A 17,420-nucleotide genomic window follows, 5' to 3' on the forward strand; every position below is an offset into this window, starting at 1 on the left:
GCATCTTAAAATATTTATATGCATACTAGGGTCTCAATCTCTGCTGATAAGGTACCTGTCCACGCTGCCACAGCGCTATAAACCCATGCCGACACAATCGCCGGTCTGGGTAGTATACTAGAATGTGCACACTATCTGCAGGATCCCTGAGAATAGCTAGTGCAAACAGGACACCCAAGGGGAAGATTCTCAACACATCCTGGCCCTAGTGGGGAAAGGATCCAGCCTGAGAATTCTCTTGTGGGAAGCTGCCGTCTCTTGTCTGGAGATTCCCGCTCTTTTTCCTCATGAGAGGAGGGAAATTTACCTCAGCATTCTTCCCCTTAACATGTGTACTCTCGTGTCAGGGACAGATGAGTAATCAGTGATATGCAAATCATCTTTTATTCCAATAATCATATATTGAATATCTTTTAACCCTCTTGGCTGTAACTTTGCATTATCGTAGTCGACAGTGGAGTTAAACTCCGTGTCGATACTTTGTTATTTTGGATAGTGAGCATAGAGAGACTCTGAAGGACTCTGTGACATAGGGACAGACTAGGGTAGATTTCCTTTCTGTTCCCTAACCTTTTGTGCAATAATTTTACCTCAGCACTTACACATATCCAAACAGGTGTCTGCGTTGTTGACGGAGACACCCTCCCACACACTTATCCGCTCTATCACCTCCTTAGAGGAGCCTTTTACCTCAGACATGTCGACACACGCGTACCGACACACCACACACACAGGGGATGCTCTATTTGAAGACAGTTCCCCCACCAGGCCCTTTGGAGAGACAGAGAGAGAGTATGCCAGCACACACCACAGCGCTATATAATACAGGGATGTACACTATACTGAGTGATTTTTCCCCTATAGCAGCTTATATACACAGTTTTGCACCTAAATTTATGTGCCCCCCCCTCTCTTTTTTACCCTTTGTGTACCAGGATACTGCAGGGGAGAGCCTGGGGAGCTTCCTTCCAGCTGAGCTGTGAAGAGAAAATGGCGCCGGTGTGCTGAGGAAGAAGGCCCGGCCCCCTCAGCGGCGGGCTTCTGTCCTTTTATGTACTTTAATGGCGGGGGTTAATGCACATATACAGTTTATCAGACTGTATTATGTGTTTTTCGCCAAGTAAGGTAATCTAATTGCTGCCCAGGGCGCCCCCCCCCCCCCCCAGCGCCCTGCACCCATCAGTGACCGGAGTGTGTGGTGTGCTAAGGGAGCAATGGCGCACAGCTGCAGTGCTGTGCGCTACCTTAATGAAGACCGGAGTCTTCAGCCGCCGATTTTCAACTTCTCTTCGTTCTTCTGGCTCTGCAAGGGGGACGGCGGCGCGGCTCCGGGACCAGATGACCGAGGACTGGGCCTGTGTTTGATCCCTCTGGAGCTAATGGTGTCCAGTAGCCTTAGAAGCCCAAGCTAGCTGCAAGCAGGTAGGTTCGCTTCTCTCCCCTCAGTCCCACGTAGCAGTGAGTCTGTTGCCAGCAGATCTCACTGAAAATAAAAAACCTAACAAATACTTTCTTTTCTAGGAAGCTCAGGAGAGCCCCTAGGGTGCATCCAGCTCTGGCCGGGCACAGATACTAACTGAGGTCTGGAGGAGGGGCATAGAGGGAGGAGCCAGTACACACCAGATATAGTACCTAATCTTTCTTTTAAGAGTGCCCAGTCTCCTGCGGAGCCCGTCTATACCCCATGGTCCTTACGGAGTACCCAGCATCCACTAGGACGTCAGAGAAATATAGTAAATCCCCCTTAATAATAGAAATACAGGTGAAACTCAGAAAATTAGAATGTCGTGCAAAAGTTTATTTCAGTAATTCACTTTGCATGTAATGAGTCTATATAATATATTATATATAAACTCATTGCATGCAAAGTGAGATCTTTCAAGCCTTTATTTGTAGAGATGAGCGGGTTCGGTTCTCAGAGAACCGAACCATACCGAACCTCAAGCTCTGAGCCCGGTTCCGAGCCCGGCTCGGGTTTTTCCCGCCTGACTCGGAAACCCGAACGAGGCAAAACATCATCATCCCACTGTCGGATTCTCACGGGATTTGGATTCCATATAAGGAGCCACATGTCGCGGTCATTTTCACTCCAATCTCAGAGAGTGTAGTGAGAGGACGTGTCTCCGTCCTCAGTGTCTGTGTGGGGGCGGGAAAGTGGGGTGGCGAGTCTTGTGCTGTGTTGTGCTGCTCAGTCCAGTCCAGTGTAGTCAGTGTATTGTGCTGCATCAGTCCAGTCAGTCACAGTGTTGGTGTCCTCTGCTGCTATATGTCCCCAGTGCTGCTGGCTGCTGTATAAGTCCCTTGCAGTTTTGCTGTGGTGTATTGCATCAGACCAGGGGTAGTGTCTCTCTTGTGCAGCATCAGTCCAGTGACCAGTCACAGTGGTGGTGTCCTCTGCTGCCATATATCCAGTGTAGCTGTATAAGTCCCTTTCAGTGGTGCTGTGTTGTCCTGCATTAGACCAGGGGAAGTCTCTTGTGCATCAGTCCAGTGACCAGTCACAGCGGTGGTGTCCTCTGCTGCCATATATCCAGTGTTACTGCCGTATAATTCCGTGATACTGGCGTATAATTCCCGTGATATTGCCGTATAATTCCCGTAATACTGGCGTATAATAATTGTGACATTGCCGTATAATTCTCGGAATACTGGCGTATAATTCCTGTGACATTGGCATATAATTCTCGGAATACTGGCGTATAATTCCTGTGACATTGCCGTATAATTCTCGGAATACTGGCGTATAATTCCTGTGATACTGGCGTATAATTCCAGTTATCCTGCCGTATAATTCCATATAATTTTGTATAAATCCAGTCCAGTGGTGCTGCCATATAAATTCAGTGGTGCTGTCCTGTGCTGTATATTATTTACTCCAAATAAAGGGGTTATTATTATTTAATCCAAATAATTTTTACAGGGTTTGCCCTGTGAGGTGTAGGGGTACGCTCTCTTGTGCCGCATATTGTGTCATATAACTCCAGAAAAATAATGGAGAACAAACATTTGGAGGATAAAATAGGGAAAGATCAAGAACCACTTCCTCCTAGTGCTGAAGCTGCTGCCACTAGCCATGACATAGAAGATGAAATGCCATCAACGTCGTCTGCCAAGGCCGATGCCCATTGTGAGAGTAGAGGGCATGTAAAATCCAAAAAGCCAAAGTTCAGTAAAAAGACCCAAAAAAAGAAATTTAAATGGTCTGAGGAGAAACGTAAACTTGCCAATATGCCATTTACGACACGGAGTGGCAAGGAACGGCTGAGGCCCTGGCCTATGTTCATGACTAGTGGTTCAGCTTCACATGACGATGGAAGCCCTCATAACTGAGGCCTTGACACTTATGTTGGTGTTAGACATGCATCTGGTATCTGCCATTAGTGCAGTGGGATTTAGACAATTGATGGAGGTATTGTGTTCCCGGTAACAAATCCTATCTAGATTCAACTTCACTAGGCAGGCAAAGAAAAAAAAACAAAATTGGGCGCTAATGTTTAAATCGAATGTTAGCCGCACGTTCCTGGGGCTTGGTTCCTCTGCCACCACTTAGATACAACAAGAAAAGACAAAAGACTGGAACTGCGCTTAGCATTCAATTAAAGATTTTATTCATTCCCACAATAAAAAAGATATATATATAAAATGTATATAATTATACAATTACCGTCCGGATTTCATATATTGCACAGATCAAAAAAATATATATAGCATTTAGTGCCTCTATAGCACATAACTATTCTACACAGAGAAATGTTCTCCTAAAAACATACATTAAAACATTAGTGCACATAAGGGAGCTCCACTAATTAAAATAACTGCCTTTAGGTGACTCCTATAACATTGCAGGCGTCCCTGCAATGTGAGGTAATTCGTATACTGTCCGTTTGTTTCTATGACAGAAAGGAATTAATAAATTATTGCTTCAGTCACTTATTCCGAACTGTCCCAAAGATCATAGGTTAGCAAAGCAGTATTGTTAGAGCAATATTGACAAGCTTATAATATGTCCTTCCTTTTGGCACTAGAGTGTCACAGCTGCCTCTGAGTGAGATGTCATAAAACTCAGGTATAAGAGCGTCCCAAAGATCGTCGGTCAGCAAAGCAGTATTGTTAGTGCAATTATGTCAAGCTTATAGTGTGTACTTCTCTTTAGCACTAGGGTGTAACAGCTGCCTCTGAATAAGATGTAATATAACTCAGATAGGGGAGCGTACTCCCTATTCCCCCTTAGCACTGGGGTCCGGGTGTCCGGGTACTGAGTACGTTAGTGAAATAATGAGACAGCATGCATTTGCTTGAAGAATTGATTAAGCCGGCCGGCTGTAAACTCACTTGTCCACATACGCGTTTCTCCGCCTTAGTATGTCCTCGGCGGCTTCCTCAGTGTGTAAGGAAGCACTGAGGAAGCCGCCAAGGACATACTAAGGTGGAGAAACGCGTATGTGGACAAGTGAGTTTACAGCCGGCCGGCTTAATCAATTCTTCAAGCAATTACATGCTGTCTCATTATTTCACTAACGTACTCAGTACCCGGACACCCGGACCCCAGTGATAAGGGGGAATAGGGAGTACGCTCCCCTATCTGAGTTATATTACATCTTATTCAGAGGCAGCTGTTACACCCTAGTGCTAAAGGGAAGGACACACTATAAGCTTGACATAATTGCACTAACAATACTGCTTTGCTGACCGACGATCTTTGGGACGCTCTTATACCTGAGTTTTATGACATCTCACTCAGAGGCAGCTGTGACACTCTAGTGCCAAAAGGAAGGACATATTATAAGCTTGTCAATATTGCTCTAACAATACTGCTTTGCTAATCTATGATCTTTGGGACAGTTCGGAATAAGTGACTGAAGCAATAATTTATTAATTCCTTTCTGTCATAGAAACAAACGGACAGTATACGAATTACCTCACATTGCAGGGACGCCTGCAATGTTATAGGAGTCACCTAAAGGCAGTTATTTTAATTAGTGGAGCTCCCTTATGTGCACTAATGTTTTAATGTATGTTTTTAGGAGAAAATTTCTCTGTGTAGAATAGTTATGTGCTATAGAGGCACTAAATGCTATATATATTTTTTTGATCTGTGCAATATATGAAATCCGGCCGGTAATTGTATAATTATATACATTTTATATATATATCTTTTTTATTGTGGGAATGAATAAAATCTTTAATTGAATGCTAAGCACAGTTCCAGTCTTTTGTCTTCACTAGGCAGGCGATGCCGAGATTTTGCCAATTAATTCCAGTGATTTGGACGTATAATTATTAATTACAGTGATCTTGCCAATTCCTGTGATTTGGATGAATAATTACAGTGATCTTGCCAATTAATTCCAGTGATTTGAACGTATAATTACAGGGATTTTGCCAATTAATTCCAGTGATTTGGACGTATAATTATTAATTACAGTGATCTTGCCAATTAATTCTAGTGATTTGGACGTATAATTACAGTGATTTTGCCAATTAATTCCAGTGATTTGGACGTATAATTACAGTTGGAGTTGTTTGTGTCACTTGGCTTAGTCATACAGCTACCTCATTGCACCTCTTCGACATCTTTGCATGAGGTGCTGTTTGGAGCCAAGTTTTTTAAAAGTGCCATCCTGTGTGACACTGCCGTATGAGTCCAGAGATATTAGTCCTTGGATACTGCCGTATAAGTCCACCCATTGCTGATTTTTTTTTAAAGTGACTGGAGCATGCCGGAGATGCTGTCAGTGGACCGAACAATTGCGGCCCACTCTCGACATTCAGCCACTGCGTGACACTACTAGATGGGCCAGGTGGTTGTGTCGCTTAGCTTAGTCATACAGCAACCTCGGTGCACCTTTTTTTCTTCTTTGCATTATGTGCTGTTAGGGGCCTTTTTTTTATCTGCCCTCCTGTCTGCCACAGCAGTGCCACGCCTAGATGGGCCAATAGTTTGTTTCGCTTGGCTTAGTCATGCAACTACCTCATTGCAATTCTTTTTCTTCTTTGCATGATGTGCTGTTTGGGGCCTTTTTTTTTATATCTGCCCTCCTGTCTGCCACTGCAGTGCCACGCCTTGATGGGCCAATAGTTTGTGTCGCTTGGCTTAGTCATACAGCAACCTCGGTGCACCTTTTTTCTTCTTTGCATCATGTGCTGTTAGGGGCCTTTTTTGATATCTGCCCTCCTGTCTGCCACTGCAGTGCCACGCCTAGATGGGCCAATAGTTTGTTTCGCTTGGCTTAGTCATACAACTACCTCATTGCAATTATTTTTCTTCTTTGCATGATGTGCTGTTTGGGGCCTTTTCTTTTTATATCTGCCCTCCTGTCTGCCACTGTAGTGCCACGCCTAGATCGGCCAATAGTTTGTGTCGCTTGGCTTAGTCATACAACTACCTCATTGCAATTCTTTTTCTTCTTTGCATGATGTGCTGTTTGGGGCATTTTTTTTATATATCTGCCCTCCTGTCTAACACTGCAGTGCCACTCCTAGATAGGCCAGGTGTTTGTGTTGTCCACTTGTGTCGCTTAGCTTAGTCATCCAGCAACCTCGGTGCAACCTTCTGGCCTAAAAACAATATTGGTGAGGTGTTCAGAATAGACTGGAAATGAGTGGAAATGATTGTTATTGAGGTTAATATTACCGTAGGAGCTAAATTACCCCCACATTCTGTGATTTTAGCTGTTTTTATGTTTTTAAAAAAAATCATCCAGATCCAAAACCAAAACCAAAAGACAAAAGGGTGGTTTTGGCAAAACCAAGCCAAAACCAAAACACAAAAGTGGAATTAGAACCAAAACCAAAACACAAAACACGAAAAGTGCCAGCTGTACATCTCTATTTATTTGTTATAATTTTGATGATTGTGGCTTACAGTTTAAGAAAACCCCAAATCCAAAATTTCAGAAAATTAGAATATTACATAAAATCAACCCTTAGGTGCTGCCTCTGGAAATAACATGCCCTAGGCTGGTGCCTAGGCATCCTATGCTAATGGGCGGCCCTGTCATCGCAGGCACTAATGTAGCAAGCAATAAAAGCATCATCAATGGTTATTGGTTCTATTTATCTATAATCTTTAGTAGCCATCGCTAACTATCAGTCTGCAATACCAAGGAAATATAATATCATTGTAGCAATTTACCGATGATATGAAACAAACACAGAACCAACAGGCTGTCACACAGAACATATGTCCTGCTGTCTGGTGTGGAGAGCATCAGCCTTCATTGCCATGGCTGAATGCGCGCATGTGCAGTCAACCAGCCAGGGAGTGGTCCAGCCCACCTGGATGGGGTCAGAGGATCCCTCTCTGGTCGAGCTTCCCCCATAATGAGTTTATTAAATATCCCCTAATGCTATTCCCATAGGAAACTATTGGGATGGCTGCTGCAAGTTATTGTTATTGTTTACAAAGTCAAAGGTCTCCTGACCGCCGGTCACATAACTTCATACCGCTTAAAATACATAATCTCTTTCCCTCTCTGATCTGCCTCTGAACTACACCTCTTCTCTACCCTGATGAGTATTTCACTCTCCTGCATTCGAGACTTCTCCCATGTTGCTCCTCAAATGTATAACGACCTACCGCACCTGACTAGGCTCTCCCCGAACCTTCACTCATTCAAGCAATTCCTCAATATCCACCTTGTCACCAGTGCCTACCTCACCTGATGCATCTCTTGCCACTCACCACATCTGATCCTGTCCTATCATCTTCTCCTGACTAACTCTGTCCTCTCCCTCTACACTGTAAAGCTGACCATACACTAGATCAACTTTCATCTAACTATCCAACTATTTGGATGGAATAAAAATCTGGTAATGTATGTAAGCAAATTACAATCAGCAATTTGCTTCCAAACACTGGAAAACAGACATCAATTGTCATTCACACAAATTGGTTAAATCTGTTTGATTTAATCAACTTGTTTGATTTAATCAACATGGGCAGGGCTTTGAGAATTGACTTACATCCTGTCATGACACGCAACTGCTCTCACATGGCTTGTACGTTCATGTGCATCTTAATCTTTATTTTATTATTCATTTTAATTGTTTCCTTACCTGTCTGGCGCTCTGGAACTTGTGGTGCCTTATAAATAAACTTTGATGATGATGAAATTGATACAGTAGCTCTTTTTACTATATCTCTTGCTCTAAGAGTCTAAAAATAGGATTTTAATTACCTGAAATGGTAAATCCTTTTCTCGTAGTCCGTAGAGGATGCTGGGGTCCATATTAGTACCATGGGGTATAGACGGGTCCACCAGGAGCCATTGGCACTTTAAGAGTTTAATAGTGTGGGCTGGCTCCTCCCTCCATGCCCCTCCCACCAGACTCAGTCTAGAAAACTGTGCCCGAGGAGACGACATACTTCGAGAGAAGGAAATACACAGATAGTGGCGAGATTCATATCAGCTCACATAACAGACAAACCCGGCTAACAAGCCGGAAATACTCAGCAACAGCTGAAACAGTACTGAAACAGCAAACAATGCAGAACTTACCTAGGAACCAGGTAGAAATGAAATATAAAACCAAAGCAGGAAAACGAAGCGCTGGGCGGAAGCCCAGCATCCTCTACGGACTACAAGAAAATGATTTACTGTTTCAGGTAATTACAATCCTAATTTCTCTTACGTCCTAGAGGATGCTGGGGTCCATATTAGTACCATGGGGATGTACCAAAGCTCCCAGAACGGGAGGGAGAGCGCGTAGGCTCCTGCAAGACCGCTTGACCAAACTTGAGGTCATCAGAGGCCAAAGTGTCGAAATTGTAAAACCTGGCAAACGTGTTCGAACCAGACCAAGAAGCAGCTCGGCAAAGCTGTAGTGCCGAGACACCCCGGGCAGCCGCCTAGGAAGAACCCACTTTACGAGTAGAGTGGGCCTTAACTGATTTCTGACACGGCAATCCTGCCGTTGAATAGGCATGCTGGATAGTGAACCTGATCCAGCGTGAAATCGACTGCTTCGAAGCAGGACACCCAATTTTCTTGGGATCATAGAGGACAAACAGAGAGTCAGTTTTCCTATGACGAGCTGTCCTCTGCACATAGATCTTCAAAGCCCTCACAACATCCAAGGCCTTTGAAGCAAATGAGGAGTCAGTAGCCACTGGCACCACAATAGGCTGGTTGATATGAAAAGCCGATACAACCTTAGGCAGGAACTGCGGACGAGTCCTAAGTTCCGCCCTGTCTTCATGAAAGATCAGATAAGGGCTTTTACAAGATAAAGCCCCCAATTCTGACATGCGTCGAGCAGAAGCCAAGGCCAACAAAGTGACCGCCTTCCACGTGAGAAACTTGATGTCAGCCTCCAGTAGGGGCTCAAATCAAGCTGATTGTAGGAACTGCAACACCACATCTAGATCCGAGGGTGCCGTTGGCGCCACAAAAGGAGGCTGGATGTGCAGAACCCCTTTCAAAAAGGTCTGAACCTCAGGAAGGACAGCCAATTGCTTTTGAAAGAAGATGGACAAGGCAGAGATTTGGACCTTGATGGAGCTTGCAGGAAAAGGAGAAAACGTCTGAGTTAAAAGTCCACTGCAGAAAATTTTCTGGATTCACACCAGGAAACATATTTTTCCCAAATACGGTGGTAATGTTTAGACGTTACCCCCTTCCTAGCCTGAATCAGGGTAGGAATAACCTTGCTCGGGATACCTTTCCAAGCTAAGATCTGGCGTTCAACCGTCAAGCCGTCAAACGTAGCCATGGTAAGTCTTGATAGGCGAACTGCCCCTCAGATCCTCCCAAAGAGGTAAGGGCCTTGGATCTTCCAGAAGAAGATTCAGCAGATCCGCATACCAAGCCCTTCGCGGCCAGTCCGGAGCAATGAGGATTGCCAGAACCCTTGTTCTTCTTACCAGCTGAAGAACCCTTTGGATCAGAGAAAGTGGAGGGAACACATACACTGACGGGAACACCCACGGTGCTACCAGTGCGTCCACCGCCACTGCCTGAGGGTCTCTTGACCTGGAACAGTACCTCCCTAGCTTCTTGTTGAGACGGGAGGTCATCATGTCTATGTGAGGAACCCCCCACCAAGCGGTTACTTCTTCAAACACCTCCGGATGGAGGCCCCACTCCCCTGGATGGAGATCTTGTCTGCTGAGGAAGTCTGCTTCCCAGTTGTCTACTCCTGGAATGAAGATTTCTGACATCGCTACAGCGTGCCTTTCTGCCCAGAGAAGGATTTTTGACACCTCTGACATTGCAGCCCTGCTCTTCGTTCCACCTTGCTGGTTTATGTAGGCCACAGTGGTCACATTGTCCGACTGTACCTGAACAGCCCGATCTTGTAGCAGATGTGCTGCTTGCAGGAGGGCGTTGTACACGGCCCTTAGCTCCAGGATGTTTATCGGGAGAAGGGATTCTTGAAACTACCACATTCCTTGAAAGGTTTCCCCCAGAGCGACTGCTCCCCAACCTCTTAGACTTGCATCTGTGGTTAAGAGGATCCAGTTCTGAATTCCGAACCTTCGGCCTTCCAGAAGGTGTGGAAGTTGTAGCCACCAGAGGAGTGAAATCCTGGCTTTCGGAGTGAAATCCTAGCTTTCGGAGAAAGGCGTATCCTCTTGTGCATGTGTAGGTGAGAGCCCGACCACTGGTCCAAGAGGTCCAGTTGAAATGGACGAGTGTGAAACCTGCCATACTGCAGAGCCTCGTAGGCGGCAACCATCTTCCCCAGAAGGCGGATGCATTGATGAACCGACACCCGGGTAGGCCTTAAGACCTCCCGGACCATTGTTTGAATCACCAATGCCTTCTCCACCGGGAGAAACACCCTCTGCACCTCAGTGTCGAGGATCATTCCCAGGAAAGACAGCCTCCGCGTCGGCTCCAGATGAGACTTTGGAAGGTTCAGGTTCCAACAGTGCTTCCTGAGCAGCTGTGTTGTGAGCGCTATGGATCTCAATAACCTCTCCCTGGACGACGCCTTGATCAGGAGATCATCCAGATAAGGAATTATGTTCATCCCTGCTTGCGGAGAAGAACCATCATCTCCGCCATCACCTTGGTGAAAATCCTTGGTGCTGTGGAGAGGCCAAACGGCAGCGCTTGGAACTGATAGTGGTCATCCAACAGCGCAAACCTGAGGTATGACTGATGCAGTGACCAAATGGGGATGTGGAGGTAAGCATCCTTGATGTCCAGAGACACCAGGAACTCCCCCTCCGTTAGCCCTGAGATGACAGCTCTCAGAGATTCCATCTTGAGTTTGAACTCCCTGAGATAAGGGTTCAAAGACTTTAAGTTCAGAATAGGCCGTACCGAACCATCCGGTTTCGGTACCACGAAAAGGTTTGAATAATAACCCTTGTTCCACTGCTGAGGCGGTACCGGAATGATGACTTCCGACACCACCAATTTTCTGATGGCCTCCAGAAGAATCTCTTTGTCCGCCAGCAGAGCTGGTAAGCCTGACTTGAAGAAACGGTGAGGCGGGGGATCTTGAAACTCCAGTCTGTACCCCCTGGACACTATGTCCAGGACCCAGGGGTCCAGACCAGACGACACCCAGACGTGGCTGAACTGTCGGAGTCTTGCCCCCACCTGACCGTCCACCAGGCCCAGCCGTCCACCGTCATGCGGAGGGCTTAGTGGCATCAGAAGCGGGCTTCTGGGTCTGGGAACCTGCAGGAGCAGGTTTCTTTCCTTTTGCACGACCACCTCTGAAGAAGGTGTTCGAAGGCTTGTTTTTTCTTTGCCTCGCGGGCCGAAAGGACTGTGACGCGGCTGGTGTAAAAGGCTTCTTCGTAGCTGGTGCAGCTGAGGGGAGAAAAGTAGACTTACCCGCGGTAGCCGTGGCAATCCACACATCCAGCGCCTCCCCAAAGAGAGCCTGACCCGTGTAGGGTAAGCCCTCCACGCTCTTCCTGGATTCCGCATCCGCAGACCATTGGCACAGCCAGAGACCCTGCGAGCCGAGACGGACATGGAGGAGATCCCCGCAGCCATGGAGCCCAGGTCCTTCATGGAATCCACTAAGAACCCTGCAGAATCCTGAATATGGTGTAAAAACATATCAACATCATCTTTATCCAGCGTAGCCGATTCTTCCTGCATAGTGATAGACCACCTGGCAATAGCTTTTGCAATCCAAGCAAAGGCTATAGTATAGATTTTAATGTAGCATCCACCTTGCGATCCACCGGGTCTTTCAACGCGGTAGATCCTGGTACCGACAACACCACTTGTTTGGACAGCCTGGAGACAGAGGCATCGACCAACGGCGGGGACTCCCATTTTTTCCTATCTTCTTCTGCCAAAACCCTCTTAGGGATCTGAAATTTCTTTTCCGGAGTTTCCCAGGCCTTTTCAAAGATAGCGTTTAATTCTTTGGATGCTAGGAAGGTGAGGGGGAGCTTCTTGTTTTCTGTAAAGAAGGCCTCCTCCACCTGTTCCGGAGCTGTGTCCGAAATGTGCAAAACATCTCTAACAGCCGCAATCATCAACTGTACCCCCTTGGCAAGTGGTGCCGTTCCATTCGACACATCCCTGTCACCGCCTGCAGTGTCAGAGTCGGTGTCCGTGTCATCCTGCAACATTGCAAGTGCAAGTTTCTGAGAATGAATCGCAGGGGACCCCGAGGAGGCAGTATCAGACCAAACAACCATAGAGGACTGGAGGACCTGAGTGGCGTGCTCAGTCCTAGCAACTCTATCAGAAATCTGGGAAATAGTCCCCCTCAGAGAGACTAACCATTCTGGCTCTCTAGCAGGGATCTGCGCTAAAACTGTGCAATCCTGATTACATGGAATGGAGTCCTCTTGTGAGGATAAATCCTCTGCAGCATATGATACATTGTCCCTAGACATGATACCACACACACACACACACACACACACACACACACACACACACACACACACACACACACACACACACACAACACCCCACAAACACACAGGGTATTATGAAGGCAGAGTTTTCCCCCAAAGAATGGCAGAGAGACACAGAGATTGGAGCCAACCCACGCACAGCGCTATTAAAGGTTTAGGAAGTCCCTAACCAGCGCTGACTGTGTCCCTTAATAGGTGACACAGTCTGTATACAGCTTCCCCCCCCTCCTTCCCCCTTCTACAACCCCCTTTGTACCGTACAGCTAGCTGGAGATTGCTCTGGAGGGACCTGGATCCACTTGGCAGTGAGAGCAGACAGGAAAAATGGCGCTGAACGCTGCTGGGTTCGCTCTGAGGAGAAGCTCCGCCCCCTTCAATGGCGCCGGCTTCCCGCTCAGTAAAGACATTATACTGGCCTGGAGGAACAGTGGCTGACCCGGATCCGCAGACCCCGTCAGGAGATGACCAGTGTGGGGTCTGGAGCAGGCCCAGGACGCTCCCCCCAGCGCCGCAACAAGGTACACTGAGCCGCCCAGGAGCGCGGTCAAGGGCGCGCTCCCGCCCTAATAGCCGCCATCTTCACACTGTCCTCCTGCTTGCAAGGGGGGATAGTGACTAACTCGCCACGTTCAGCATCTGGGGGGGTAGCGGCCGGCTGCTGGGGCGTGCGTTCCCCTGGGGCGGGGCACGATCGGACCCCCCGGTGCTAACGTCCAGTCAGCGGGAGCAGTGGCTCAGGACCCCGCGGGGCAGACACTGCTCCCCCCCCCCCCAGTCCCACGCTGCAGGGAGGCTGTCGCCAACAGCCTTCCTGTAAAACAAAAAATCCTGAAGGAAATAAATAAAACTCTTTTACCAAGAGAAGTCAATAGAGCTCCCCTAGCTGTGACCGGCTCCTCCGGGCACATTTTCTAAACTGAGTCTGGTAGGAGGGGCATGGAGGGAGGAACCAGCCCACACTATTAAACTCTTAAAGTGCCAATGGCTCCTGGTGGACCCGTCTATACCCCATGGCACTAATATGGACCCCAGCATCCTCTAGGACGTAAGAGAAAGGCCATTTATCGGGACTGTATACTCTCCCTATTATTTATATATCTGTCGGAGGAATAATTCCTTTACTGATGCTATGAAAATATTGACTTTATGCAAAACTAGCTAATACCCCTTTTACACTCGCATGAAAATCCCGGGATATTGCACGTGAACGCGCATCATCCCGGGTTTTTTGTCAGTGTGAAAGGGTACAGGGACAATTTCCCGGGTCGAGCATCCCGGGATTTCAACCCAGGTCTCGACCAGGGTTGAATCCAGGACCGTCCCGGGAAGCTGGGTAGTGTGAAAGGGCCCGTCCCGGGATTCACTACCCGGGACTGTTAAAAGGCCTCCGATTGGAGCTTTCATGGGCTCAGAAAAGATGATGTCATCTTCCAGAGCCCTGGGGAGCGTCCTGGATGCGTGTGAGGAAGGCAGCATGGCGACCTGGACAGACCAGGAGGTTAGAGAGTTGCTGAGCATTAGGGGAGAGAAGGAAATAATGAGGCAGATCACAGGCACAGTTAAAGATGCAGTGATTTATAAAAACATCTCCAAGATGCTGGAAGCCAGGGGAATCATCCGCACACAGCAGCAAGTGTTAAACAAAATGAAAACTCTTAAAAAGCAGTTTCTGAAGGTGCATGACAACAACAGGAAAAAGAGCGGTGTTGGCCGTATCGACTGGCAGTACTATGACATATGTGCCAATATCTTTGGAAACACAGCTATATGCAGTCCGGTGAGTCTGTCTTCCAGTTCACAGTACACTGCTACAGAAGGCACCCCAGAAGAGACACAGACAAGCAGTGACGTCTGTCCGTCATCACCGTTGTCAATTGACGACACACCTGAGGACAGCGACACATCCTCCCAGCCGTCCATAAACACATCCAGAAACGACGACAGCATAACTGCAACCGTTGAAGACGTCGTGGATGCTCAGACCAGTGACAGTGGGACTGTACAAAGTACCGTCACCCCAACTTTACAGAAAAACAGTAAGTACATGTTTAGAAATTAACACTCATAGCACAAATCCACAATTGTTAATCATCCGGTTATGCGTGTAGTATGAGTGGCCAGTGTGGCAGCAGCGTGGCGAGCGCAAATGAGCCCCTTACAGGATCACTGCGCTCATCACGCTGCTGGCACGGTGGCACGCTTTGCAATTTCTGCCCCCACCCAGGGGGGCTTTGCATTTTTATAAATAGTTCAATGTTGCAGAGTAGCTAGTGTGTAGGTGGATTAATGCCACAAACACATGTTTGCTAACGCTGCTATTTTTATATACGCTCATTTTGTATTTCTTCTCTTCACAGTTTACAGTGTACCGCCTAGAAGGAAGAAACTAAGCAAAGCGGAGCAAGTGGCTAAAGCCATGTCAAATGTCCTTGTCGACCAACTCCGAGAGATGGACGCTACAATGTCCGCACAGGAGGATGCAAGGCTCGACAGGTTTCTAGAGGCAGAACGCCAAATGCATGATGCATTTCTTTCCCAAGTCATGACAATGCAGGAACGCATGAGTAGAGAGCAGTATGACCGGCACAGGGAAATGCACCAAATGAACATGGCGTTCTATGAGCGTATGAGCAATACCTCAAGAGCACCAATCCAACACCACAACTCACAATACCCTGAGCAGGGTTTTTCATCATTTAATCCTGGCCCATACTATGCCCCAAATACTGCACCATCTAGCGCGCAAAGCACAGAGTTTACTGTATTGCGCAATTTGCCGTGAAACACAGTGAATTTCTTATTGTTGTTATTTGTTGTTAAATAACCACAGTGTGGTCAGTGTTTATGCACAACTGTTTATGCATTCTTTAATTTTTTTTCTATGTTCTATTTTGTATAGTGTCTACATTAAAGCACTTTTTATTTATTTTTTACACAGTAATAATATACTGCAGGGACACTGTGGTGTTGTATCTACAAGCCTACCAGTGTTTTTTTTATTTTTTTATGCCAATCAAAACTTGATTGCAAATCTATGCATAACATTCCCACTTGTGCGTAACAGTAGACCATGTTTTCAGTGTTTTCTACATTGTTTCTCCATATATACACAGCTGCTGGCAATGTGTTTTTTTTTGGAAAATCATAAATATTGAAACCAAAGATCAAAGGTGGAATACAAAATAAAAAAAATTTAATTCACCAAACATGTTGTGCTGATTCTTAAACACTATTGTACCAGTGCTGCAAGGTTGGACGTAATAGTGTGGCGTATTTGTTCTGCAGCGGAGTTTGAGGCAGTCCCAAACAAAGCACCTTCCACATGTGGGTTCATAACCTCAGGGTCCAGCACAGTCCACTCAGGAAGGAATACCTCATTTTTCAGTTCACAGATGTTGTGCAGTATACAGCACGCAGCTACTACATTAGGCATATTCTTTAGGTCCACATCATTGCGCTTCATCAAACAACGCTATCTTCCTTTTAACCTACCAAAGGCGTTCTCAACCACCATCCTTGCTGAACTCAGGGTGTGAGTATAGGTTTGTTGCTCTGGGGTTAACTGAACCTGTTGGGTGTAGCCTTTCATAATCCAGGGGCGTAAAGGGTATGCAGCATCCCCGATGATGTGGACAGGGATCTCCACCCCATTCACAATCTTTGCACACTCTTTGGGGTACAGCCAGCCTCCCTGCTTCTCCTCTACGATGTTGTACAGGTCAGAATTGGCAAGAACTCGGGAGTCATGAGATTGGCCTGGCCAGCCAATAAACACATCTAGGAAACTAAAGAACAGTAAAATTTAAAAAAGTTAGAATGTAAAACTCACACATGCAACTCATCCCACCACCCCAAAAATAAACACTTACCAATATTTGTGGTCCACAACAGCCTGTAATATGATGGAGTGCCAGCCCTTCTTATTAAAATAGTCAGCATGGTTGTCACGTGGGGCAATAATGGGGATGTGTGTCCCATCAATCGCTCCTCCACACTGCGGATAGCCTCGCTTCACAAATCCTTTGATGGTATCCTGTAAGCGCTGTCCTTGTGGTAGAGATATGAAGCGCTTGTATAAGGTAGATACAATTGCTTTAGTCACCTGGTGGACTATGACACAGCAGGTGGAGATCGCAACACCGAACAAGCATGAGACTGAGCGGTACTCTCCTGGGGTAGCATACCACCACAATGCAATAGCTAGCCTCCTGCATGCCTCGATGGGTCTCCTAAGCCTGGTGGTCTGCATGTCAAGTGCTGGGGTAAGTAATTCCAGGATGTAATCAAAGGTTGCACGAGACACACGGAAGTTAGCCATCCACTTCTCATCCTGGTAAGCTTCCACGGTCCTCATAAAGGCTTCTCCGTGCCGGCGATCTCTGGACCAAAATGAGCGGTTAGGCCCCATACTCACGCTCAGGATGGTTCTCATCCTGGATGATATGAGGGCTCTCCTCCTGCGCAAATATTGGCGGTGACTAGCAGCCCTATCCACCATAAATTGCGCCCTCCTCCTCCTCATAAAATATATGTGCAATATACTGCACAGTGTGACAAGCTGCATCATGCTGTCACT

Source organism: Pseudophryne corroboree, chromosome 5 (genome assembly GCF_028390025.1).
Source record: "Pseudophryne corroboree isolate aPseCor3 chromosome 5, aPseCor3.hap2, whole genome shotgun sequence".
In the NCBI taxonomy this organism is placed as follows: Eukaryota; Metazoa; Chordata; class Amphibia; order Anura; family Myobatrachidae; genus Pseudophryne; species Pseudophryne corroboree.